Here is a 26024-nt window from a genome sequence, read left to right on the forward strand (position 1 = left end):
TGTCCCATTTTTCTCTTTGGTTTCCCAGCATGTTTGTTGATCTGGGGCCATGCTATCAAACAACTCTTGGGACCAGCAACCTCGGGACAGCCGCAGGGCTGACAGAATGTCCCCCCCCACACCATTGCTCTGACATCGCAAGCCCTGCTGCCACTGAGCACTCAGGGTTATGGTCCCCTGCTGCCCCAGTGCTGACACCTCAATGATGCCTCGTGGGAACGGCTGAGAGCTGGTTCTGCCACCAGCTCAGAAACACAGCTTCCCAGGATGAGTCAGGATCATCTTTATAAAATTTATTCAAAGCTACCCTACAAGTGTTAGCTCCAGTCTGTCATGAGCATGCCATATCCAATAAATAATGATAGAGCTTCCCTCCATTACACACAGTAGTACTCTCTGCACTATCAGTAGGATTAAAACACTAAATAATTGAATGATATTGATCTTAAAATTGAGTTACCAGAACAAGAGCATTTCCTGTATATTTTCAAAATAAAGTCACTGTGTTCCTGTCTATAATCATCGCATGAGCCCATTGACAGGTTCAATAGTAGCAGCTTGGCAGGTTTTAAAAGTCAATAAAGAAAACAAGTGTGTTTGTTTTCAAACATCAAATACATTTTAATTGTTCTTATTTAAAGCTACAAACCCTCAATCAAACAATGCCCTTTCTATCTCAGAGCAGACCCTGCTGCAGTAACACAGGCATGTGTTACCTAAATCAAGTTTAAAGACTTGCATTAACCATGAAAACTGTAGCACATCTGATTTAAAATGCCATTTCCCCCTTGTTCAGTTATGTTGCCAGTTTTATGAAGACAGGTTTTTTCCTTTATCTTCAGATGAGCAATACAGCTTTCACAGGTAAATATGGGTAGTATTCCACTTGGTGTGTGTGTTGCTAAAGGAAGGTCAAATAATATGAGTTATAAATTTGGGGTTTTCAAAATTATCCTTTTACAATGACAGATATGTTAGTTACATTTATTGGCTGTGTAATAGAATAACAGCTACTACTTGAAACATGAGACTTTGCCTGGGTTTCTAAAGGTTTGGATGCTGGAGTTGTATGTGGAATTGTCTCACAATACCATATCTTTTCTTGTTATCTCACTAGGCCTTATACAAGCAAGTATTTGGGTGTGTTGAGATCTCTCACAGATGTTTGCATAAAATTTCATATAGAAATGTTCAGATCCAGGCTCTCCCACTTTTGATGTCAGAGCTTTGTTGACTTTCTGAGAAGGGTCATAGATAGGCATGTAGACTATGCCTCTGTAGGAAACGGACCAAGGTTATAGGTAGCTTCCCAAAACACAAAACTTGTCCCTTTCTAGGTGGTTCTGTACAAAGATAGATATGGAGAAGCTCACACTCACTTAAATAAATCCTTCTTTGATATCTAATCTTCTTGCTGTTCTTTCAGTTCCATTATTTTTTGTTAAGAGATGTGCAGCCAAGAGAAATGGCTGTGGTCAAGATTTCCATTTTTGCTGGTGGCTGCATTTTTGAGAGGGCAATTCAGTTTCCTAGTAAAGTTCTTTGCTGGGTAGGGTTTTTTCTTTTTTATTTATTTACTTATTGTAAAGAGAGAAAATCTACGTTTAGGGTAAGATATTAACTTCCGCTGTGGAAATCCTCAGAACAAAATAAGAAAAAAATCTCAAAGTTAGACCAAATATTTCTTTCCATTAGCTTTGCTTGGGACATTAGCAGGTGTTGCTGAATGGTGGTTCCATTGCAGTCAATATTTTTCTGTCTAAAAGATATTTCTTTCTTTTTTAGTGATATTGTAAATCTATGGATTGCCTCTGGAATTGATTTATTTGTTTTCTTTACAAATTCTTATATATTGAGGGCAAGATTTTTTGTGTGAGAGGCAATGAATATCTGTTTATGTTAAAGGAGCTATATTGGCTTATTCTAGGTGGTGCACTGGGCCCCAAACCCTAGCATTGTGCTTAATTATTCTCACTTGCAGACCTACAGACTTAATACAGGAAAGAAGAAAAATGTTTTCCAATGTGACAGTGTAACCTGGACAGCAGCTTCTTCAAGGTTATGGACAAAGTGATATTATTGCACAGTAAAGCTGTCACAAGGGTACAGCTTTTCTAACTATTGCTGAGAATATGCTGCTAAACTTGAAATGACAGGCTCATTGCCAGCTTGGGAGAATTCTGCAGGAGTTTATTGGGAGGTAAACCTCATAAAAAGCATCTCCAGATTCATTTTGATACAGAAATGTTTTACAGATTAAAATCTATTAAATGTGAAAATAAAATTTGCCACATCAATCATCAGCAATTGAGAAAAGCCCAAACCTAGGGAAATAACTTATAATGAAATCAGTTTCTTATAGACTTTTGAGAGGGGCATACTGGGGCAATTTTCTCTTTTAAGCTCTCATAATTTCCTATTTGACTTTTACTGCCAATTGCTTTAGCTATTGATTAGAAAAGGAAGAATGTGAACACATTTTTGAATGGTTGTTGTACAATAGTGTTAAATATGACTTGAAAATATCAGCAGTCAGGATTCATCTGTATAAGGAATCATAGGGCTATATGAAAAAACCTTGTCACAAAATGTCAGAAATGTGAGGCCAAACAGGAAATTCTTACTATTAATAAAACGTTTGGGATAGCTTTACAAGGAAGGTAGTCCCTCTGCACACTGAGTCAACAAAGAACTCCAGTCTAAGCCTTTAGTTTTAAACCAATGAATTCTTAGGTTCTCAGATTCTCCTGTGAGTGCTGAGGGCATCAGATACTCCTGTTGATTTATGCAAATTGAAATAGCCATTTATTATTAAATAAAAATGAATTATATTAATGAACTTTGTAAGTTGAAGAATTGGCTGTGCACCTCTAGTCATAACAATCCTTCTGACCTGGGGTCCTATAAAGAACAAAAAAAAAACACTAAAAACATGAACAGAAAGGGTCTGTAAAATGGGCAGTTTGATAGAGCACCAGCCTCTGAACACCCAGTGCAAGGACACAAGCCATAGAGCAGTACAGTGCCCAACAAGTGGCATGGGTAAGGTGTAGTGTTGCTAAACTGGGGGATTTGTCTGTATTGTACTCACTGCCCTTTCTGAGTCAAATCTGGCAAGAAATGGCAAAGGAGGTGTTCACAAGTTCTCAGAGTTTGCTTCTGTGTAACATCAGAGTAAAACTATTTTTTCTAAAAATATTTACTTCACAAAAAACTCTATGGACTCTTCAGAATGACAAGGATATTCTGATTCTTATGCAAGATTTTTCCCAGTTAATTTGGAGTCTACTGTCTTCAAAACACGTGTTTGAGTTACCAAATACAGACCTCATGAAATTAAAAATATTAAAACCATTCCTTGATGGTCCAAGCAATATGAATTTCTTCCTGTGTGGCACATCATATTCTATGTTTTCTATCAACATATCATTTCTGAGCAATCTCTTGACCAGATGTAAAATCATGTTAAGGTTCTGTGATGGTTCTCTTTTGAACAGTGATTAGGGCTTTTATTCTTTAAAAATGTAATGAAAAATCCAATGCCACCTTCTCACAGGTGACTATTTAGTACATTCTATAATTTCGTCTCTGTCATCAGAGACAAATCACACTTCCTCAAGATGATTCCTTGAGTAGGCTGGGAAAGCAAAGATTTCTTTATTGAACAGGTTTTGATATCTTTATCTTATTTTTCTTTCAGTAAGTTTTTGACAAAAAGAAAAAATAACTGATCTAAACTTCATCTGTTATTAGCATAATTCCTTTTGAAAGATACTGGAGAAGGAGAGACTGGAGGTAAAAGAGTTAAAAGTTAGAGGGTTGAAACAAAAAGATCATATCAGTGCAGGAAGAGAAAAGAAAAACTTGCTAAGAATTGGGATTTTTGGATGATTTGTTAGCAACAGTTTTTCTGTCAGTCTTCTTTGCATGCATAATTAGTTCTCTCTGGAGATATTACTAAGAGATGTATCTGGAAAAAATTATAAGGATGCATACTGTGAATCACAGAGATGATGATTCAAATAATATCTGATCAAGAAAGGGGTACAATGGACACACACATCTCTTTTAAGACTGAAAGGCAATTTCCGTAAATGAAGGAGTAATTTTATATGATCATATTTATCTACATCAGAAGCAGAAGGATATAATTTGTCCCTTGGTTCTCTCTGCTATGAATAGGTAGGGGTCAGCCAAAAGTGGATATATTCAGCTAATAACGGTATGGATTCTTTGAACAAATTATAACACAGGTTGGTCCTTGTAAGAGAACATAATAGTACTGGACCTGTATTGCCACTGGAAATACATTGCTATGGGAAAACCGGCAGGCTGAACACTAAAAAGGCTATGGTCCGCTCAAGGTTGGTTTTCCTCAAACACTGAAAACTGGGGAGTAGGCAGTCTGGGTTTTCAGCTCCTGTGGTCTGAAATGCCTTTCCCCTGGGAACATTCACACTGGGTGCCAGCTGGGAACTGGAAGGGGTGGCAGAGGTACCCAAGCACCCTTGGCACAGTTCTGCCTGCAAGCAGAGCTGAATTCAACCATCCAAAGCAGTAGCCAGGCATGACAGGTAGCGAAACGCTTTCATTCCATTCATTTAGAAATGAAATTTAAGTGTTGCCATATTTATCATCTTTGCCTTAGGAACAAAGCTGTATTCTTTGTGCTTATTCTAGTTTTCTAGTTAGCTTTCCATTCATGCCAGTGTATGCTAGCATGCTACCACACACACACACACACAAAAAAAAAAAAAAAGCTCTTTGTTTTTGGGAATTTGGGGGTAATAGCCCTTTTACTACCTCTATTTTACTGTTATTCAATGTTAATATTGCTATTTCTCAACCACCGAGGTGGTTCAAAGATGAATAGAGAAGCAGCTCAACAACCACAAAGAACTCAAAGTTATGTATTGTAAGGATTAGGACAGTCAGGAAAAAGGGAATAAAAGCTGTGAAGTTTCAGGTCTGTTTCCAAACAAAATTTCTCAAGGGAGAGGGGAAAATTTTACACAGCAGCTAAAAATGAAAACAACAAAATAAAATATACACGAAGGTGAGAAACACGTATTAACTTTGAAATTTGATTTCTTGCTTTCAAGCTAGAGAATTAATTTTTTTTTCTTTTAATTTTTTACTTTTTTATTTTTTGGAAGAAGGTCACAAACCAAAGCACTGAGAGTGAGAAAGAAAGAGAAGGTGATTAGTAAATACGGTGATGTGGTTTTTTTTGTGTTTGTTTGTTTGTTTAAATGAGACATCTCTATGCTGTGAGACTCTGGAACCTGGTACCATTTAAGTATTATGTGTATTGTGCTCTCCAGCAGCTTGCTCTTGATTAGTTCCTCATCCACGCACCATTTCTGACATGTATGGCTGAATCTTCTCATAAAACAACCAAAGAGGAGCAACAGTATCAGCAGCATCCTAGGTTTTTCCCATGAAGAACCTACAGGGCAGTGCTTCTTCATTACCTTCAGTACCTTCTTCATTATATATGCAAATATTTTCTTTCCTTGTCTCAGTACAGATGACAAGGTAGACGAGGCTGTGATAACGAGCACTTTTATAAGGCAGTAGAAATGCCACAGATACAGAAACAAACCATCACATATTTTTCTTTCTTACTCGTGCCACATTCTGTGTGAATCCAAGCCCTGAATCTTCAAAGATTTGCAGGGCAGGGAACTGTCAAAGAATTCACTGGAAAAATTCACACCGTTAAGGTACAGAATGTGTCCAAATGCCTTGCTGATATGGGGTATGAGCAAAACTGTTGGGCGAAGACTTGTTCAAACAAAGTTGTGAACATCAGTAGAAGAAACATTCATGCAACCCTACACTTTCTGCCTAGATTGTCACCTGTAAAATTGAGAATAGGCCTCTCCACTGAGGTTTTCAATGAGGTTGTCAAATGTGCCGAGATATTTTAGGTTGTAGGTACTCATTCCTTTTTGAACTGAGCTCCTTTCATGAAGAACACCAAAGAGCCCTCAGATGACAGCAATGTTCCATTATATTTGGGCTCTATTTTAACAGCTACTTGGAAATCTAAACCCAATCACTTGAAACTGAATTTTCTATTCACCATATAAACCTGAGACAGTGAAATTGTTCTATAATCTGTGCAGGAGAAATAAAACTATTACAGCCCTTCAAGCAAAAGCCTCTGGACTTTTTCCTTTTTCCTCTCTCAGCTGCGCTTTATATCTTGGACTGCAGGTCTGTTAATATCAGTGCAGAAACTGATCAAATCGCAGCTCTTCAGCTGTCAGGGATGCTGCAATGAAAGGGTAGGAATGGAGCACAATTTTCCAAAGTGACCATTTTCCCTGGCTACATCCACGCACTGTCCCTTCTGCTCAGCTACCCGTGGGCTGGGGCCACAGCAGCTGTGGGGCAGTAACAAGTCCTCAAAACACTGCTGCTTTGATACGGGAGCAGTATCTTTGTCTGGTTCTCTGCTCTCCAGGTTGTGTTTTGTGCAAAAAATTACTCTGCTAGGTTCATTTTGAAAGTGCCTGCTAATTTGACCTCTGCAAGCCAGATGAAGAAGGGAGCCTCAGCAGCACGTAAATCCTGCAGAAATTAGTTTTGAGGCTCAGTGGTGTTGGGAAATGGCAGTCTGGGGATCTAAACTTAGGGACATACATCTGACATTTGTCAGTTAAATGCTACTTTCAGGTTTACCTCTAGCATCGCACCTTGTCTGCTCTGTGTTGGGATGTGGGGCACAGCCCTGAACACCCTTTTTATTTTATTTTTTTTCACTTTCTTCACTTGTGCCCATTACACGTGTTTCAGCTGGGTCTCTTGCACATGAAACCTTAACTTTCAGTCTCTCTCTCTCTCACCTATAAACCTAACGGAGAAAACTGCCTAAGTACAGACTTTATTTTAGTGTGTACTGGGCTCTCCCTGGTTTCAGTAAGGCTATTTATATCTTTAAAAGTTAAACCAGTTCCTAAGCTCGTGCCGTCAGAGCTGTCTAATGTTGGAAGAAAAGCGTATGGTCAAAGTAAAACTGCATTAATCATAATGGATAAAGGAGATTTGCTAGTTTCTAAGGTGTATCATTAGTGGTAGTGTATCCTGGAAAGGTCAGAGTCTAGGCTTCTGCTAAGTATTTGGTAATCATTTAGAATGGCTCGATGTTGTGTTTTAAAACAGCATTTTTAAAAAATAACTACATTCTACATGCAGAACAAATAGCAGGGGCCTCAAACTAGAAACATGCATCCTATTTTGGTTTAACTGATAGAAATTTAATAGTTACTCTGATATTTCAACATCTGCTTGTCCTATAGCATGCACCAGGTGAGCAGGAAATATGGCTGGGATTTCCAAAACACAAAACACTCATGCAGCATGCTTAGATTTAACAGACCTATTACCTTTATGATTACTAAACGATGATAATAGTAGATTTGAATCAGCCATTTGGCATGTAAACCCTACTATACACAATTTTTCCTGAGCAGTAGTACTAGCATAACGATAATTTATCCTTCAAAGAGAGACTGCCAGGGTTAAGTGTCTGAGGCCCCCAGGAGAAGCAGGATTTGGTTGAAATGAGTTGCTCTTTCCTAGCTGTGTCATTATGGAAGTGAACCGTAGCTGTGGTCTCTTTGGGCTGAAATGAAAAGAAGCCACTTTAGGAGCACAAAAGGAAAGAAATCAACAGGAAAAATTGTGTTTCTGTTGTCATTGACTTTAGAGCTCTTTTTATCTGTGAAGTAAACGCTGATTACAACTCATCACAACAGGCCATGCCTACCAAAATGCTATCAGAGCTTACGTGATTGCTCTCAGTGTTCAGAATGGAAATGCAGGCATGGGGCTGGGTGGACTATGCCTTCTGCTTCTGAAAAGTGCTATCTACATGCTGGAAATGCTGATACTTAATGCGAGCACGTATTTGTCCATTTGACCCTTTGCTGTTGTGTATACTGAGCTACTATCAATATTTTCCATGCTTATCCATCCCATGTCACATACCATCTTCATTTGCTTCCTTCTCTATCTCATTAAACTCTGGAGGAAAGGCAAAGCCCTGCTCTATAAAAGTCACGGGGGTGAGAGAAGTTAAAAGTAAAATTTTCCAGGGAAGAGTGTAACGTGCAACAACTGGATAAGGTTTTCATTAACTACTCAGTCTCTAGTGAGATGAACTGTCACAAAGTATTTGACCTTTTTACAGCAATTTGTCATTGCTATCCTTAGGACTCGAATAGAAGTTTTTTACATCCATTATGCCACCTGGATTTCCATTCCTAACTGATACTCAAGCATTCACAACATACAAAATCTAGAAGAGGAGGACATGAGATAAGCGTCTAACCAAAACACCTCTTCTATAGTTAGTGAAGAGTAGAATAATTTTATTCAACTCCCTATGATACTATTAAAAAAAAAATGGTTTTACTTTTTTAAATTTTTACTTATCGAAACAAAAGCTGTGAAAAGAAAATACTAATTCAGATGGAATTACTGATTTTCCAGGATTAGTATAAACCATTTTAAAGCTGACTCACTACTGCCTGATGCCCAGATAACTTTCACTACCTGCAAAGTGTTATTGTGTCTAGGCATTAAATAATTTGATATTATGCAGATTCATTTTCTCTCTGGTTTTAATATTGAGTTAGGGTTACACTTTTTGCCCTAGGAATAAGATTATGTATGCTGACTATGTGTAAATTATGATCCCTTAATACTTAATGTGATTTAATAAAATAATGTTACTTTCCTAATTGGTCTTATTCAAAACTTTGCTTAAGGTCTACATTATAGCAGTGGCAAAGACTGGAGCAAACACTATTAAGAGACAAATCCTGATTCCCTGAAGCAAGAGAGAGTCCTGGTAGGATGAGAGCTGAGCATATGTGGCAGGCCCCATGTGTGCATTGCACAGATTTTGTGGGGTGCTTCCCCCATGCCACCACATACAGTTCAGAGTTGGTGTGGCAGCACTGCAGGTGTGCACCCTTTCAGGAGGGCTTGGCTGCTTCCTTTTGGTGAAGCCAATATGTTGACCCTCATTTGCAAAGCATGAAATTTGCATATATATATATATATATATATATATATATATATATGCAATATATATATAGGCTTGTGTCTCAACAACTTACTCTCTCCTTTTCAGTAGAAGATGTGAGCAAAGGCAGATTTTCAAGCAGTGTGCCTCCAGTCAGCATGCAAGCTAAGCACATTTTAAACTCTAACAATATCTGCACAGAATATGTGTGTAACTCTAATTGTTCACACAGGAGTGAAATCTGGCAACACCCCTGTAGTATATGTTCATGGTTTTCCACATCTAAGGGTGTAATAGCCATACCTCTCTGGAATGCTTTCCCCAATAAGTCCTTAAAGAGGCCAGAGACTCCCTGATAACAGAAAGGTTAGCCTTAAAAGATGAGCTGTTTCCGTGTACAGAAACTAGGGACAGAGGAAAACAGTTCCTAATGATCTGAATTGGCCTTACTTCTGACTCCTGACACCCCATCCTGTCCCAGCCTGTTCTGCACATCTGTGATTACAGAGGTTGCCAAGAGAAGTGACTAGGGTTTCTGTGATCTTTACCTGCGTCGGCACAAATTGCCCTGGCATCACCAAGGCTGACAAGCCTGCAGAGCCTGACACAGTAGCTGGCAGATGCTGAGCACAGCACTGTGGCTGCTCATCCCGGAGGCGTGCTAAAGCCACCAGCCTCACAGTGAGCAGGAGCACGTGTCACCTCAGCCCTGAGCAACCCTGTCCCTGGCACACACCAAGGCTGGGCACACACCAAGGCTGTGTTCATTTCTCTATTACCCTTTGCTGGATTTTCACACTTAGGACTAATCTTGTATGCTGTCTGCAGAAAGGGAAGAAATCTGGGCAAGGATTCTATTTTGCAATCTCCCGGAAAAAATGATACTTGATACAAATATATGATTTCCTGGACAACTTCTTCAAAGGCCATCTGGTTCAGATGCAATGGACTCACTCCTAACTCTGCCAGATTCCCTGCTTAGAGGGTAAATAACAATAACCATGATTTATATGTAAAGCTTGCAGAGCAGAGCAACTGACCTGGCTGTCTGTGGAAACCTACACACTGCGCTCCATGTACCTATCAGTTTGATCCTACTTCTTGGCACTTACATGCCACCAGAAATTGTACTTCCTGGAGGAATGAGTAAAAGGATCTGAAACTTGTGAAGGCCATCTGGACAAGGTCAAAACCTACAGAGCAGGAAACTGCTGCCTGCAGTAACCGGGGAAGGACCAGTCTCATGCAGCAAAATGTCCAAGTGGCAAATGTCAGTCAGCCTCTTCACCTGGGTTGGGGCAAGAGACTGCTTTCTTTTCGTGTCATAATGCAAAAAATTTTGGTCAATAATGATGCAACAGACAGACCCTTTGGCCCTGCTGTAGTTCTTTTATCATTGTCTGGGTGCATCAGAGCACATCCCATCTTTCTGGTGGGCACAGAGGTATGGCATACGTACAGTGACAGCTATTTGTTAATGTTGTAGGCACTCTTCCTTTTAAAAAAAAATAAAAAAATAATGACAGAGAGAAAGAAAAAGAAAGGAAAGGATGTTGATCTGGAAAAGGCTGTTCAGCAGAGTCAGCTGGCAGCCAGCATGTCTCCTTAATGTCCCCAGAAATCCACTGGCAGAGCCATTTCTCCACCATCCTGGCACATGGTAAAATGAATCTCAAAGCTGCCAGAGTATTTACGTGTGTCATTTTGAAATATTTTCTTGGGATTTTACTGTTTTCATTTTTCTAAAACTGTGGCACAGCGACAGGTCAAGCAGGGCATACTAAAACCATAACTGTCACGTGAGCATGATTTTGGCAGGTATAATAGGATGAAAACACTCTTTTGCTGGGTCTTGTTCTGCAGGTAGTGTGCCAGGACAGCTGCAGCCCGAGTAGGACTCTGGGGCTCTTCCAGTGTGAAATAGGTTCCCTGTGAGTGACTGGGAACAGAGGGGAGTTAGCTTCGTGGTGTTATGATCTCATCCCACATCTCCACCAAACAATTCTTTGGTGATGCCACCCATGTGCTCATTCTGTGGGAGCAGAGGGACTCACCCCTCCTGACTGCAGAAACCCCACGGACTTCCCTGAGAGAGGAGGGCTGGTGGTAGGCGTGAAGTACCAACCCATAGATCTGTAGTCTATGTAGAAAATCATTACGGATTGTTTTCTACCTGGTGTGTTGCTGTCTTCAGGGTATGCTCCATGTTTCAATACTTGGGGTGAGGTTTTGGTTGGAAAAGGTTTACTATTATCTGAATCCTCCATGGGGAAAGAAATTTGGGTGTGAGCAGTGGAAAGGGAATTTCTGAATTCATTATTGTTAGAAACTGTTTTGAGGATACCTATCCTCAAATATGTGCTTTTAAACAATATATTATTCAAAATAAAGGGAAAAAAAGCTTTTCATTTTAGAACCCTGTATCAAGCCCTAAAAATCATGTGGTCTCCCAGGATAACCAAGGAAAAACCCTTCTATGCATTACACTCTGAGGCATTTGAAGACGAGGAATTATAACCATCTTTTTTTTTTTTTTTTTTTTTTTTTGTTAGCACATTTTGAAATGGAATTTCACTGTATGCTCACAAAAAAATGCTATTAAGAAAACATCACAATGGTTCCCAGTCAACAGTTTTTCTTTTATTTCTGTGAAATTATGGATAAAAACTTGAAGGGAAGCATTGACTTCAATTTATTGTTCCTCTTAAGGCAGTTAAATATTCCATTAACTGTAAGCTAAGGCATAATACAGGAGGTGAATGATGGAAGATTAATGACCCGGTTTAAAGGTACACATTAAGTCATTTTATTTCTGTAGCACGGAGTTAGAAGTCTCCAATTGAACTAAGTCCATGCAAGGGAAAAAAAAAAAAATGAAGCTTATGAGGAAAAATGTTTTTCACTGTTAAACAAACCATATTAGAGTCTGAGCCACACTGCATTTTTCAAAAGAACCATTAAGTTTATTGTTCCACTTAATATTTATCTGAACTGGTACCCAGCCACCTCATCCAAGGTCATCTACCACCACACAGCAATAAGTGCACTTCAAGCAGGTCTCAATTTCTGTCCAAGGATTTTATATTATAAGTGCTTGGCTACAGCTTACCGGTGCAAGGGATTCTGGAAAACATAAATCCTTGACTATAGTTCTTCTTAATCATTTAATGAAGTAAATTGCTATTGTTCTTTGTCAGGGACTTCCTACAGCCCCTGTTACACAAGGCCCAGTTGGGTGACCAGCAGAGTAAGGCACAACTGTGCTGCTAGGATGCAAGGATGCCTGTGCAAGGTTTGGATGTGCAGGTTTGGTGCAGGTGACCCCCAGATCTGGAGCTCAGCTTAGCATTTAGGCTCCTTCTCGAGTCAGAGGGAAAGCAGTGCTCTCCACCTGTCATTAGACTTGCATGAAGGAGAGGAACTGCTCCCAAGAGGTTTGTGTTTCCCTCCCTCAGCTCTGGAGGGAGCTGAGCCGCTGGCTTCCCCTGTAAACCAGATTTTTCTCCAGGGCTGAAATTACATGAGGTGAATCACAGTCTGTGTCTAGATTGCGGGAATGATAGTCTTGTTTAAATGGATTAGAGCAAAATGTGTAGCACACAATCTGCATGAAAAATCTTTGAAATAATTCTACTTACAGTGAATTATAATCTAAGACAAATATCACATTTTTGTAAATAAGCCTTCAGCTGCAAAAAGTTATTACAGAGTGGGCTTCTTTTTCTCTTTTACACTCATAAATCTCTGTGAAACTAGAAAGAAAGAATGCTTTCTGAGGTATTTTCTTACTGTTTGGCAAAGCTGGGTGGCATTGCAGTAGCATGTTTTTATTCAGAAACTAGGGAATTATGGAGGTACTGGAGGTAAAATTTTATTACTGTGTTGTACTGAGTTTGATTTACCCAAAAAAGGTTGGTTTTAAATAACAAGCTTTAGGCTGTGAAACCCTGATTTTCTGTTAAGTAAGACTTCATAACATTTGTGAAATGTGAAATATAAGTCACACTCTGCTGCCAGTAGGTTCTACACTATGAGTTTCATTTGAGCAGCAGTGCAAAGCATAATATTTACTTTAAGCCCTAAATTGAGCACAGAATCTGAAATTAAAGTACTTTAAAATGCTACAGCAATAAACAAAACAGAAGAAAAAGAAAAACAAAAGTCCACAATGGTGTTGGTTTTTCTCTCATTATGGCAAATACATTGCCAGTAATACCCTTATCAAATAAAGCAGTTCAAGTTATTCCTGGTTCCTTTTTTATTAACATTAGAATAAGAAAAGGAAAACCTTGTAGAGCTACAGCAATTGATTGCACTGCTCTTTAATAGGCACAAAGGCCCTTAATATTAAAAAATAAAAAATCTTCAATGGCATTTTGGTCAGAAACAGTGATTTCTGAAGAATTTTCTTCTTCCAAGAAATTCTTAGAGAAATCAGAAGTTATAGGAAACATTGAGCCAGCATTGCATAAACCATAAAAATGTCATGTTTAATATGAACTTGATTTGGGTTCTGTAAGCTTTAACTTTTACAGTTAATAGGGATTTCTTTTTAGAGATCATTTCAGAAGGCATGTCTTTATCATAATTTTACAAATGAATTTACATTTCAAAGAAATAACAACACTTAAGAGGAAAGGTAGCAAAATAACACTAAAAAGGCACAACATGCATTTGTGTATCAAGTGACAAAAAGACATGGCAATTTAATTTCATAGAGAATCTCTAAAGCAATGATCTTGATACTATTGTTTTGTGTTGTTGTTTTTTTTTGTTGTTGTTTTTTTTTTTTTTTTTTAATCATTTGTATAAACATCCTCTTTGCTTCATTCTAGAAATTATATTTTTAATATCAACCTTTTACCAAAAATACTATTAATGTTTGTGCTTTTTTTCTCTCTCTGTAAACTGGGCAGTATGGTAAAGGAATGAAAAGTTTTACTTACAGATAGTGTTTACTAGAATGATCATGTCCATGAATATGCAAAAGAGATTCTCAACAGATTTCTGTACAGATATGTGAAAACTGAAGATATTGTTGGTCCCTCAGTGACAATAATGCCTTAAAGTACATTTTCTCCCCTAAATTTATTTATTTGCTATTAACAATAAATCAATGGAAGCTTTCATATTTTATCAGAGTCGTTTGAGTTTAAAGCTCCCAAGAGAAGCACTGAGAGAGAAAGGGAGATAGTTTAAGTGTTTTTATCAATAAAATGGTGTGTTTTTAATGCTTTTAAAATATAGCACATATATTCTAGCGTATATGCATTTCTGCATATATAAACTATGAAATTTTATTAAAGAAGAATCTGTACTAATGCATGTATTTTAACAAGCAGTGAGTGATAGTGGACTTATTCCCAAATACTGGAAGGAAGATTTTAAAAGTGGAGTTCTGAGCAGGATTAAACCTAATTCAAACCCATAAAGAACTACTGGAATCAAAATATCTTCCAGTCTGCAATTAGCTACATGTTCATGATCATGTACATGATCACTATATTTCTCACCCACATTACATAGTGTTATCTAACTGGAAAGGGAAAATTTCTCACCCACATTACATAGTGTTATCTAACTGGAAAGGGAAAATGGTATCTGTTAGATACTGAATCAGGAACAAATAGAGAATGTGCAGCAGCCCGAGGTAGGGAAAACACTGAGCATTTTATATTTCCAGTTCCTGCCTAGCAAAAGCCAGGCATGGACCACTCCCAGGACCAGACTTACTCTTGCTCCATTTTGAGTGCCAAAACAGAGGGTGCTTTTGAGTTGTTTCTACCAGGAAATTCTACAGGACAAATAGTTTCGCTGTTCTGCAGATTTTCTGTGAAACTTTAGTGACCAAAGATTTGCAGGAAGTTTCACCTAGTCTTTTGGACCTTGACATCTGAAATTTTGTATCCAAAGGTACCTCTGAGAAAAACTTAATTTTAAAACTGTAATTATTTAGTATGGATATATGCATGAACATGTACATGCAGTTTTAACCATGTTTTAACAGTTTTAATTGTCTAAAAATTCAGGTGAGCTAAATCTGTGAGTTTTGGGAAAGTTTCACTGTAACTACAAATTAAAACATATATTTCATTTCTCTAGTTTTCGTCTATGCAGTGAAGTATATTTCAGTGAATGGGTTGCTGAAAATTAAATGACAGAAGCATAGAAGATTAAATGATATTGACTCTTTCTTTCTCTCTCTTTTTCCTGCTTTCTCTCACACACACGACTTCTATATTAAAATACTAAAGCTTAAAGTTTTAGATATATTTAGCACTTCATTACATTCTATTTAATTACTTGGCACCAACTAAATGCAACCTCATTAATTGCTAATATTGTTCTGATAAATTAGCAGATATCATTATATTATCTGGCTCTCTGAAAGACATCTCAGTAATTTGACTATGTCCAGTGTTTACAATGACATAGAGTTGGATATAATAACAGGGAAGGAAATTTATAATCTCCACTCATAGGTCCTAAGTTTATTTACATCTAAGTAATATTGGGTGGGGGGAGGGGGAAGGGAGGGGAGGGGGGAAGCATTCCTAAAATTTTGTGATGTCAAAGGTCTTTAACATAAAAACATTTGGGATGCACAAAGCTATGAATGCAGTGACTTTTGTCAATGTAAAGCCTCCTGTGGATTTCAGCAGAGGTTGGGCTGGGTCCATAAATCACACTCAGTAAATTGCATGCAGTATCTGGAAGAGTTTCAACAAATGAAGAAAAATAAATAAATAAGTAAATAAATAGAAATGTTTGCTAATGAAAATGTGAAGTCTAACAAGTCTTCAAGTTTAATCAGCCCTTTAATTAAAAGAATCATTAGGTTTCCTGCTTTTACTTTCACATCCTAGTTTTCCTTCATGATCCTAATCATACAACCAGCAGAAAAAAAAAAAAAACACTTTGCATTTTAATAATCTTACCTTCTACACTATGATTCAGACAACTTTCTTTGTAATGTGTCTGTAACAGAAAGAAACATTGGACCTGTTCAAACTTGCATCTTGTTTTGAAATTCTTCTCATACACTAGCTTTTGCAAAGCTACTGGTGGGCTGTTGGTTGTTCCTGAATTCAATAGATTGATCGGCCAGGGATTGATTAGTCATCACCCTACATTTGGGACTAGTTAAATACTTCAGCTAGTAGATAAAAATGTGCATTTTTTATTGTTTAAGGAGCATAAGGGAATAGTTTCATTGAACATGTGGACACATTGTGCTATGTTTTTTGTTTTTTTTTTTCCAGAGGTTTGATCTAGGCTTGTTTGGTTTTCTTTAAGTGAGCTGCAAGATAGGCATGTGATCAGAAGGAGAGACTAGAGTATCATTACACCATGGGCATGCTGTCCTGGTCTGTCACTTTGCTGCATGATTTTAAGAAAAAAAGAAAAAATACATCATACGACATTTTCTCTTCTTATCCATTTCAGTTAATCCATCTCTATAAATGAAAACTCATGAATTCACCATGGAAAACTGTTTTTACGTGCAAATGGGTTCACTAGGAAGAAAAGCCAGGCTTCTTGGTCCTGGCTAACCATTTTACTGAGTAGGATCCAGGACCCATATCGGCCCCTTCTCAAGTGACTACACTGTGCTATGGCATTTTTGTGACACTTATTTTCACTCTAAAAACGCTAAGAATCTGACCTTTCTGTGATAAGGTCAGTGCACCCAGGGCACAGTGCCTGCTCCCCAGGCTTGTGTCCAAGCTGCAAGCAGCTGATGCATAGGACAATGTGCCTATGAGTCAAAGGATCGTTCCCATTGACTGGTACTATATAATAAGGTTTAGCGTTCATTTCACATCTGCAAGGTGTAGATTTTTTTTGCTAGATCAACCTAGGATGCCCCGTTGTCTGTTTATGAAAGATGAACACCCTCCAACTACTTTGTGAATTGAGAACTTGCTCTGTCAGCCCCATGAAGTGGGGGCTCTGGGCATACCCGTCAGCAGGCAGGCAGGAGCACCTGTGGTGAAAAGCCAGGGCTCTAAGGTCTGGAGAACAATTTATGATTAGAGCACCTAATTTCAACAGGAACTACTCTCAGGGCTGTTAGGCCTTCTGTGCTTTTGTTATTCCAGCCCATAATCATAAATAATTACAAATGTCTTAGTACAGAAGAATCGATAGATGCATACCAACATGAGTAGAAAATGCCCACTCTGACTGCAAGCCAGCAGGTGTCCTGCTCGCTAGCTAGCAAAATTAATTGCAAGTAACTGGCACATAACCAAACAAGTGCTATTCATCCCTTCATTATCACAAATCTTTGCTGTCACTTCTTAATCAAGTCTTCATTCATAATTCTACTGCTTCTATTTTGTTTACATTTCTACAATGATTGATATAAACACAGTTTATGCTCAGCAATTATTTTGCATGAAGAATAAAATTGTAGCAAGCAGCTTGTAAGATATTGAGTCTTGACAGAAGAGAAAAAAAGAAAAAAAATCTCTGGCAGGACTGGGAAATCAGAACTAAGTCTACTTCATCCCAATTATCCTTTTTCTTGCCTAGTTCTCTGGAACCAAATTAAATTAGATTTCCCTGTTTTTCAAGGGACAGAATTACTAAAATTGTTCTGTTTTCTACATAGGAAGGAAGATTTGTTTTTTGTCTTAGCCTGTAAAAAGAAAACTAAAGAAGTTGTCTGCATAGGCAAGAAAAAGCAAGCAAGAAAGAAAACATCATAAAAATTAGCTGCCAGCATTTTAATATAGTTCAGTTGTTTCCTTGAATCTATTTATTAATTGTCAAGCAGACAAATTCCTATCACCTCGTGTTGTGTTATCGAGCTAATGGCAAGGAATTCTCTTTCATGTATCATCCAAACAATGAATACAAAGTCCCGTATCTGGAGACCTAGGCCATCATCCATGTATTGTGTTTAATGCTATCTTTCTCAATTCTTTTGTGATCTGCTTCTTAATTTCAATTTTACTTCACGTTAGATTCAACTCTTTCTTCTCCTGGTTAATTATTTTCTTTCACTTTAAAGCTTTTGGCTTCCATCTGCTTTATCTCCAGCTCCCACTATAGTTTTCCTTTAGCTTCCTTGTTCCTCATGTTTGCCCATTTGGAAAGATCTAAGGTTTTGATTTCAAGCAGCCAAAAAGAATCTCCCCTGACTTTTGTTGGACATGAGTTCAGCTCTTCCAAAGTTCAAACTGCTCTATGTGAGGAAATCCATTGGAACAACAGCTATTCAGGAATTGCTGTTACAGTCAAATCACCCAAATTAAAAATCCCAAACTTTAACCTACAGATCCCCAGAATGATGGCAATGTTAATTTATGCAAATAGAGGCATTTTCTTGATGATCATTGAGACTTCATTCATTACACTTTGTCAAATATGCTTAAGATCTGTATATGTCACAGTAATTACAGTGTGTGTGGTGGGGAGGGGCACAAAGAAGGGTGACTAAAGAGACTCTTACTGAACAGATCAAGAAACAGAGCTGTGTTTTGCTGCCGTCACCTTTAATATACTCAGAAGCTCTGATATGGCCTAATCTGTTAACGTAAATTGAAAAAAAGCCATGATAGCAAAAATGAATAAGGAAGGCGTGCACCAGGAGGCAGAAGTATAATTAAAAAAGCTCCCTTTATCTAAAAAATTCATTAAAAACAAAGAAACACTCAAACATACAAAGATATATAGGACATAAGTTTTAATTAAAAGTGCAGCTGCTGCTTTGCAGTCTCGGCATAGAGCACATATTTCTGTCTTCCAAACAACTATTGTCTGGCTCTAATGTTTCACATTTGAGAATGTTTCTGGGTCTGACATTACCACAAAGCTTTGCAGTGAAATATAAAGCCGATCAAAGCTCTGTGCCCGGGATCCAGGACAGGGACTGCAGCACTGGGCTCTTCTCAATTGAAGCTGAAAGACAAGCACCCTCACCTGCACAGCAGGGCCTGGTGCTTTGCCTCATCCAGGGCAGTGTAGAGCCCAGATTTGGTGTAACAGTAACACAAATGTGAATTTTGAATCTAGAGATCGGATAATTTTTTTCTGTTTGTTTTTGTTTGTTTGTTTGTTTTTGCTCCAGTTGGGACATATAAGTCCTGGTTATTAAGCTAATTCAAAGACATACAACACTAGAAATTGACTAATTCAGTATTTCTCAGAAACAGAGGTAATTTCTTGTACAGTCTATTCTGGAGTGAATTTATTTGAGTCAAGTCCATATGAATGGGCAGGCTATAGTGTTTTCCTGGAGAAGTATAAATGCTGCAGTTTTCAAAATGTTTGGGAAAGGGAATTTAAGACTCTTGAGGAATACTGGAATTATTTCCCCACAAAAAAAAAAAAAAAAAAAAAAAAAAAGTTTTGGAGTAAGAACGATATGTTAGTCTGAATTGGGAATTCTAGAAATACTAGAATTTCTAGAAATTCTAGAAATTCTTGGACCTGGGAAAAAGCTACAGGGAGCCTTGAGCTAGCTCCTTGGGCACCCTGCTCTGGTATAGTAAAAATATTTTCATGCAACAGTCATTTTAGACTAAGGTTTCTGATATCCATGAAATAATGTTTCTCCTAGCTCTGCCATTTTTTTTATTTTCTCCATGAGGCAAGATTTTATTTATTTTTCCTTATCTGTAGATAGAGATTCTCAAATATATACATATATATATAATACATATATTATACATATATATACATATATATATATATATACCCATATACATGTATATATATATGGGTATTAACTTTTTAAAAAATAATCCTCTTCTTTCAAAGGCCACATGTCCCATGCCAAAAGTCACCCATCAGTAAAATTAAGGACTCACGGATAATTTGCTTTTGCACATTGAGAAGTTATGTTTTAGGAATAAGCTTCTTTAAGAAATTTTGCACACTTGCATTCTTGGCAAACCAAGCAAACACATCTCCAGTCAGGCTATAGTGATTTTCCCCTTCACTGGACCAAAGCAAGACCCCATACAGGATTTACATCATCAGAGGGGGAGCCAGGTAAGGCCTCATGCCAATCTACACTAAAGCATTGACATTTACCCATGGGTACTTCATAGTTATTTTCACTAGATAAACCTCAGGAACTTCACAAAATACTGGAGCAGCTGCAAAATCATAGAAAGTCAAGTTGGAGCAAGATTAATTTTATCTCTTTAGTTTCTTTTGCACTTCAGATTCGTCTCTTGTCTCATTTCAAATCATTTGATTAATGTACAGGCAGAGCGCTAGAAGATATTGGTGCATTTCTAGGAACTTGCTTACAGATGGAGCAGAGTAGTTTTGAGATACTTTCAACTTTTATTTTGTCTTTATTTATTTATTTTAATGCTATTTATTGATTTTTGCTCTTCAGTTTTTGCAGAGCAGACCTGTCACAAGTGTCCTTCATAAATCCTCACATCTGGTTTCTCACATAAATTCAAGCCAAAGAATTGTTAAGAAAATATTAAAGCAATTTACATTTCTGCCAAGGATCCTAACCTCTCGTCTTCATAAACAGCACAAACATGTCAAGGAAAGCTCCAGTATAAAGGCAGTATGCTAAAAAACATATTGCCTGCTGCCTGTAGACAATCTTGATGGGATAAAAATGAATCATATTTCCCTGTTATATATCACTTAGCAAATTTTTCACAGTGAGGGCCAAGGTTAGTGTTCAGTGGTGCTGTATTAAAGTCTATCTCCTTGGCACTGAGACAGAGACACCAGTATGAACAACAGGAAACAAGTAAACTAGCCTAGTTGAGGCTCAGTTCACCTAGTTGAGTTCAGGTCACCTGTTGCATCTCTCTGGCCTTTCCATGGCCTGCCCATCAGTTCTGTACTCAAGGTTCAACAGTCTCATGGCTGTGGCTATTGAGGTCACCAGTAAAAAACATTCCAAAAACGATTATCTGTTACTGTTGTCACCTGCATGACCTTCACACTTTATTTCCCCTCCTGTTTGAAATAATAAACACTTTTTTTGCATCTGACATTTTTTACTCTCATCTGAATCAAGAGAAGACTATGCCTGCTGCTGTTTTGGCGCCTCAGAGTCTCATCTTTGTCTCTATTCTGAAAACTTGTCCATAGTATTTACTCAGAGCATGGTCCTATTGCCACTTCATCAGTGAAATACTAGATTTTATTTAGGCTTTTTTTTTTTTCCCCCCCCCATGCAGAGTACTATATGCTGCATGTCAGGTTGGGAGGTAGCTCTTTATGTACACAGCATCCAGAAGATGTTGTACAAACCAGATAGAGCAGCTCTTTTCCTTTTCTTTCTCTCCATTAGCCTCCAGTGTATAGTACATTATATGAAGTTCTTCAAATCATGGCTTAATATAAACCTCAGAGTTATGTTTGTGTCTTCACATCTTGGCCACTGAAACTAATTTAATCTAATTTATCTGTTCTGCTTGATCTGAGGAGCTTCAAAAATGAGTGTTGGCAAATACAAGTCAGAGAAAGAAAGTAATAAAAGTTAATTTTGCTGTTAACAAATATCACTGTTGGTGAACAAGGATTTATGAAGGTCATTTGGGACTCTGATATATATTTCATTGCTTCAGTAGTTTGATAGGGATCTTTCTGTTTTACTATTGCTATTCTGAGCTTCATAGAAGTCACTTCTTATTAAACTTTCAGCAAAAGTATATGATATTATACATAATGGACTTTTTTAAATGAAACAAACTAGTGAGGATACAGGGGGTGAGCTCCATCAATTGTACAAACCATCCTCTTTTTCAAATGTTGCCCCACTAATGGTTGATTCAGTTTAGAATATACTTTTGGAAAAGGAGAGTTTGAATTTGAATCCTGATGCCATTGCATGGTTTAAGAGGTCTCATCAGAAAGCCAAGTAACATGCAAGATGACCATAAAGCTATCTGAGCATCTATCCAAGCATGAGGGTCAAACAAAAAGCTGCAGGTTTCCAGCAGGGAGTGCTTTCAGGGTGCTGAAAGTACTATTACAGGATGTGTTGACATACTTCAGCATTATAGATGAAAGTAAAGAAAACCATAACAGTGCTGTAGCTGCTGTATAAATAAGCAGGGCACCAAGCAGCTTCAAAAAAACCTTGAGTACAATTTTTGAGTATCTCCATTTTGCACAGTGGCCCCCAATTCCAACCTCTGTGTGGGAATTGGCTCGCAAATCATGTCATTCCTCACTGACAACTAGAACTGATCAATGGTATTTATGAGATAACTGAAGACATTCCCATTACCCCATTGTTTTGTTTTGTTTTGTTTTGTTTTGTTTTTTCTTGAGATACCATCATAAAAGCTCTGTACAAACCCCAATTTAAAGAAACACCAATACTCAGGTTCAAAGAAAAATCACAGTCTGATCATTTTATGTACCAAAACACAGGTGGCAGATTGAGCATTGCTATCTTGAATAGAAGGTGCTGTTTGCAAGGGGCTTTGTTTTTCAATTTCCAAAGGTTTGAGTATGTTTTTACTTCTGTCTCTGCATATTATATATAAAGTTCGAATCAGACTGTGAATTGTTGCCTTTATTAGTATAGTTCTCATATCTGAGGTATTTTTCTTTATAGGTGAATGCTGTATAATTAGATAATCTGTATGGCAGCTGAGTTATGATACTTGAAAGTGTTTGCAGTATCCAGATGAATATGCTAATGATCTTCCTGAAAAATGAAAAATCATCAGTCAGATATTGCAGTAGTCAGAGGCTTTACAATTAATGATAATCGATAATAAATAAATAGAGATAGACAGGTAAATGTTTTTTCCAACAACTTTGGATTGCTGATCATTGAAGTTTGCTTACTAATCCTTAGTTGTAGTTACCTCACAACATTGTTGTTGTCCTTCATGCTGTGAGAATATCAGTCTTCAAAGGTTTGAAAAATATTGTCTTCTAGTATAAATAGTGCTTATTTGACTACTAACTAGATCTTCTCTTTCCTTGGTTTAATTTCAGCAGCGATAACCACATCTTGCTTCTAAAATTTCTGTGGCTCCATTAAAATGAAAGGAGCCTTCTCACTAAGTTTAATGATAAACTGGAAAACAGAGATGAAAAATAAAAAAAAAAATAATAAAAAAAAAAAAGAGATATAACCAAGGTTACTTTAAACCAGACCCCAACTTGTTTAATCTTAGTTATTGAGTTATTTCCTGTGGAGATATTTCTGAAGTATGTATCTCAAGTGTGCTCTCAGGTTTCTCTCTAACACCATTCTGATTTGCGTGTGCTCACTCTTATGTGGAGATAGCTGTGAATCAAAACTTCAGGCCAGAACTCCTGAAAATGACATTTTAATATAGAAATTTGAAGTCTACGGTAACAGGTGTATGATGTATGATTTTCTTTTTCTTTCTCTCTTCCTTTTTTTTTTTTTTTTAAGAGAGTATTACTTGAATGATGGCTAAATTAGCTATACATTTAATTGAGTGAAAGTGAAGTTTAAATCAGAGCCTGATAACTTTGTTCAGAAGAATATGTTAATGACTTGACACTCCTGCTAATGTTAATTAGATTATTCTGAAATAGAAACACATGTTTCTAACAGTTGGCACACTTTGTCAGTATATGAACAACAATGTTTATCTCCTTGCTAGTTTCCTGATCTTTCAGTATGAATAATTGAAACATTTTAGTATGGGAAACTCAGTATTTCATCTCAGGCCAAACTTAACACATTTCATTTTATTTTTAGGCAGAAATGCAGCAATACATCAAAATAATGAGAGTACATAAATCCATGGATATGCTTCTATGATTGCTGCTGAAAGTATTTGTATGAAGAAAGCTTTGACATCTTTTCTGTGCTAGCTTATTAAATGGGTTCTTCTAAACATTTTCCATCTAGGCTCTTCTTTTGTTTAGAGCTACTGAATCAAGCAATTCATCATTTATATTCTGCAAAGATGCAGAACTGTAATCAATAGAAGTTGAAGGCACTCAGTATCTTTCAAATGCTTGTAGAACTTCTATGTATTATATGCAGAATTTACTGCTTTAGGGGCAGTCCCAAGGGATTGAGTGATCAACCAAAAGGATATAGTTATAATTTTTGTCTTCCTCAGCAATTTGCCATACTTGGCATGCAGCCACTTTACTGTTTAAAGTCCAGACCCCACTAGCCCCATTTATCAAAAAATCCCTCTCTGTTTGAAAACCAATCCCTCCATCACTATTTAGCCTATAGGACACTCCTAAAGTCACACCTTTTAGCAGAATCCGTCTCTGTAAAAGAAATGAAATCTGACGGATGATTAGCATGTGTTTAGCTTGGCACTTTAGACAGACTTCTGGGAAGCATTTCTGTGACATTATATCTTTGATTCCAGCAGAGAAATTGGCCTCAATTTTGAGAGGTATCAGAGAGATCTTGGCAGCAAACAAAGAGCAAACACCAAAGGTTCTCTTGTGCCATTCCAGAATGAGCAAATCCAGGCTTCGCTGTTATGGGCTCTTGTTTTGGTGCTGTTCTTCAGTTCTAACCTACTTTACTTTATGTGAATTGCTTTTCTAAAACCAACATAATGGCATGTCAGACTCGTTATTACAAAGCCTTAGAAATGGTACCTACTTCTGCTTCATTACTTCTCTCCCCCCAGCTCAGAGACATTAATTTCTGTTCATTTCTACTGCAAAATAAAGTTGCCAAGGTTGGCTAAAATTTGTGCAGTCCTTTGATCAGTGACTTATTGATGGGTTCAGGACAGCTTTAAATAGTGACCGTTTCCTAATTTTACAGCGTCTTATTCCCAACATGTCCCAAAATATACCACATTGCAGTCATGTTCAAATTTACCAGCACCTCAAGTACAGAAGCTAAAATGTTTGTACTGCTAGGTATAGTTACAGACATTTTTGCTGAAAGTTGTGTAAAACGGTTGGGGAGAGAAGTGTGAGCTTTCCAAAACGAAGTTTTACACAGCCCAAATGGCAACTGTCAAATAAAAACACAGAGAGCACCCTTAGTGTGTTTCTGCTTACTCTGATCTTGGATTATGCCAAATCTGAGCAATGTGCTCCCAGGCAGCAAACCCAAGTTGTTTTGTGTTTCACTGCCTCTATCAGGAGGTAGCATTGGAAAGTTTAGGACGAATTTTCTTCCTTGATCCTTTCTCAGCTGAATGTCATTATTTTCGTTTGTTTCAGTGTTGCCATTGTTCTTTTTCTATCTGCAGAGGAGCAATGTAACAGAATAAGTCCTTGAAGGTTTAGTTCTTTTTCAGGATTCTTAATCAAGGCAAGAGATATGTTCTTCTACATTTCCAAACAAGAAAATCAGAAAACGAAGTCTGACACCGTTAGGGAATTAGATAGTGATTATGAGTGAACTTCTATTTCCTTTAATGAGGCAGAAGGAAATTGCCTCTCTTTTTTTTCTGAAACACAAACTTCCACTTAGTATAATACCAAATTTTGTTACCTAGCAGTGTCTCATATAGACTTAACAGCTAGTTTGTAATTGTTTTCTTTTATCTATGTGACTAATGAAATGTTCATGATAAAGGACTGTACTAAGAGGTAAATAAGGATATTAGGAGTTCTTATATTTCAAGAGTTTTATATATAAAATGTGGACATTAAATTAAGTTTCCTTCTTCCACAAATGTATATCTCAGCCCTTGTTATACTTCATATATTTAATTAACATGATAATATATTTAGCATCAGTGGTAAAATCATTTTAAAATAAAATAATTTCTTCTGGGGCCCTATTTGGCTTGTGAATTAAAAGATGTAGAGAAGCAGAGATAATAATAAGGTCTGTTGGGAGAGTGGTCAGAGTTTGTTGTTGCAAGTTTATTTAAACCTCTAGTAAATTCAGATTAAAACATCTCCACAAATTAGTGTTTTGTTTTGTTTATAATTGTGGTTACTGCATTAATAGTAAAACCTGAACCATTTTTCTGATGCCTTTCCCTTACTTAGCTGTTACAATTACAGTCACAGAATTCTGCTCAGAGTTTCATAAATCCCAGAGCAACACACTAATGTA

At 37.3% G+C, this 26024-nt stretch overlaps 1 long non-coding RNA gene across 3 annotated transcripts in view; it reads left to right on the forward strand.

Moving 5' to 3' along the window:
- LOC137865507 (uncharacterized) overlaps nt 1-26024 on the forward strand; it is a 177976-nt gene that overhangs the window by 141619 nt on the left and 10333 nt on the right. The window contains exon 11 of one of the 3 annotated variants that reach the window (XR_011101946.1): nt 29-615. The exons of the other annotated variants lie outside the window; for them this stretch is intronic. This is a non-coding gene — a long non-coding RNA (uncharacterized lncRNA). Of the gene's footprint in view, nt 1-28; nt 616-26024 lie in introns of those variants that run through there. 3 annotated transcript variants of the gene reach the window in all.

Source organism: Anas acuta, chromosome 16, assembly GCF_963932015.1.
Source record: "Anas acuta chromosome 16, bAnaAcu1.1, whole genome shotgun sequence".
NCBI lineage: Eukaryota > Metazoa > Chordata > Aves > Anseriformes > Anatidae > Anas > Anas acuta.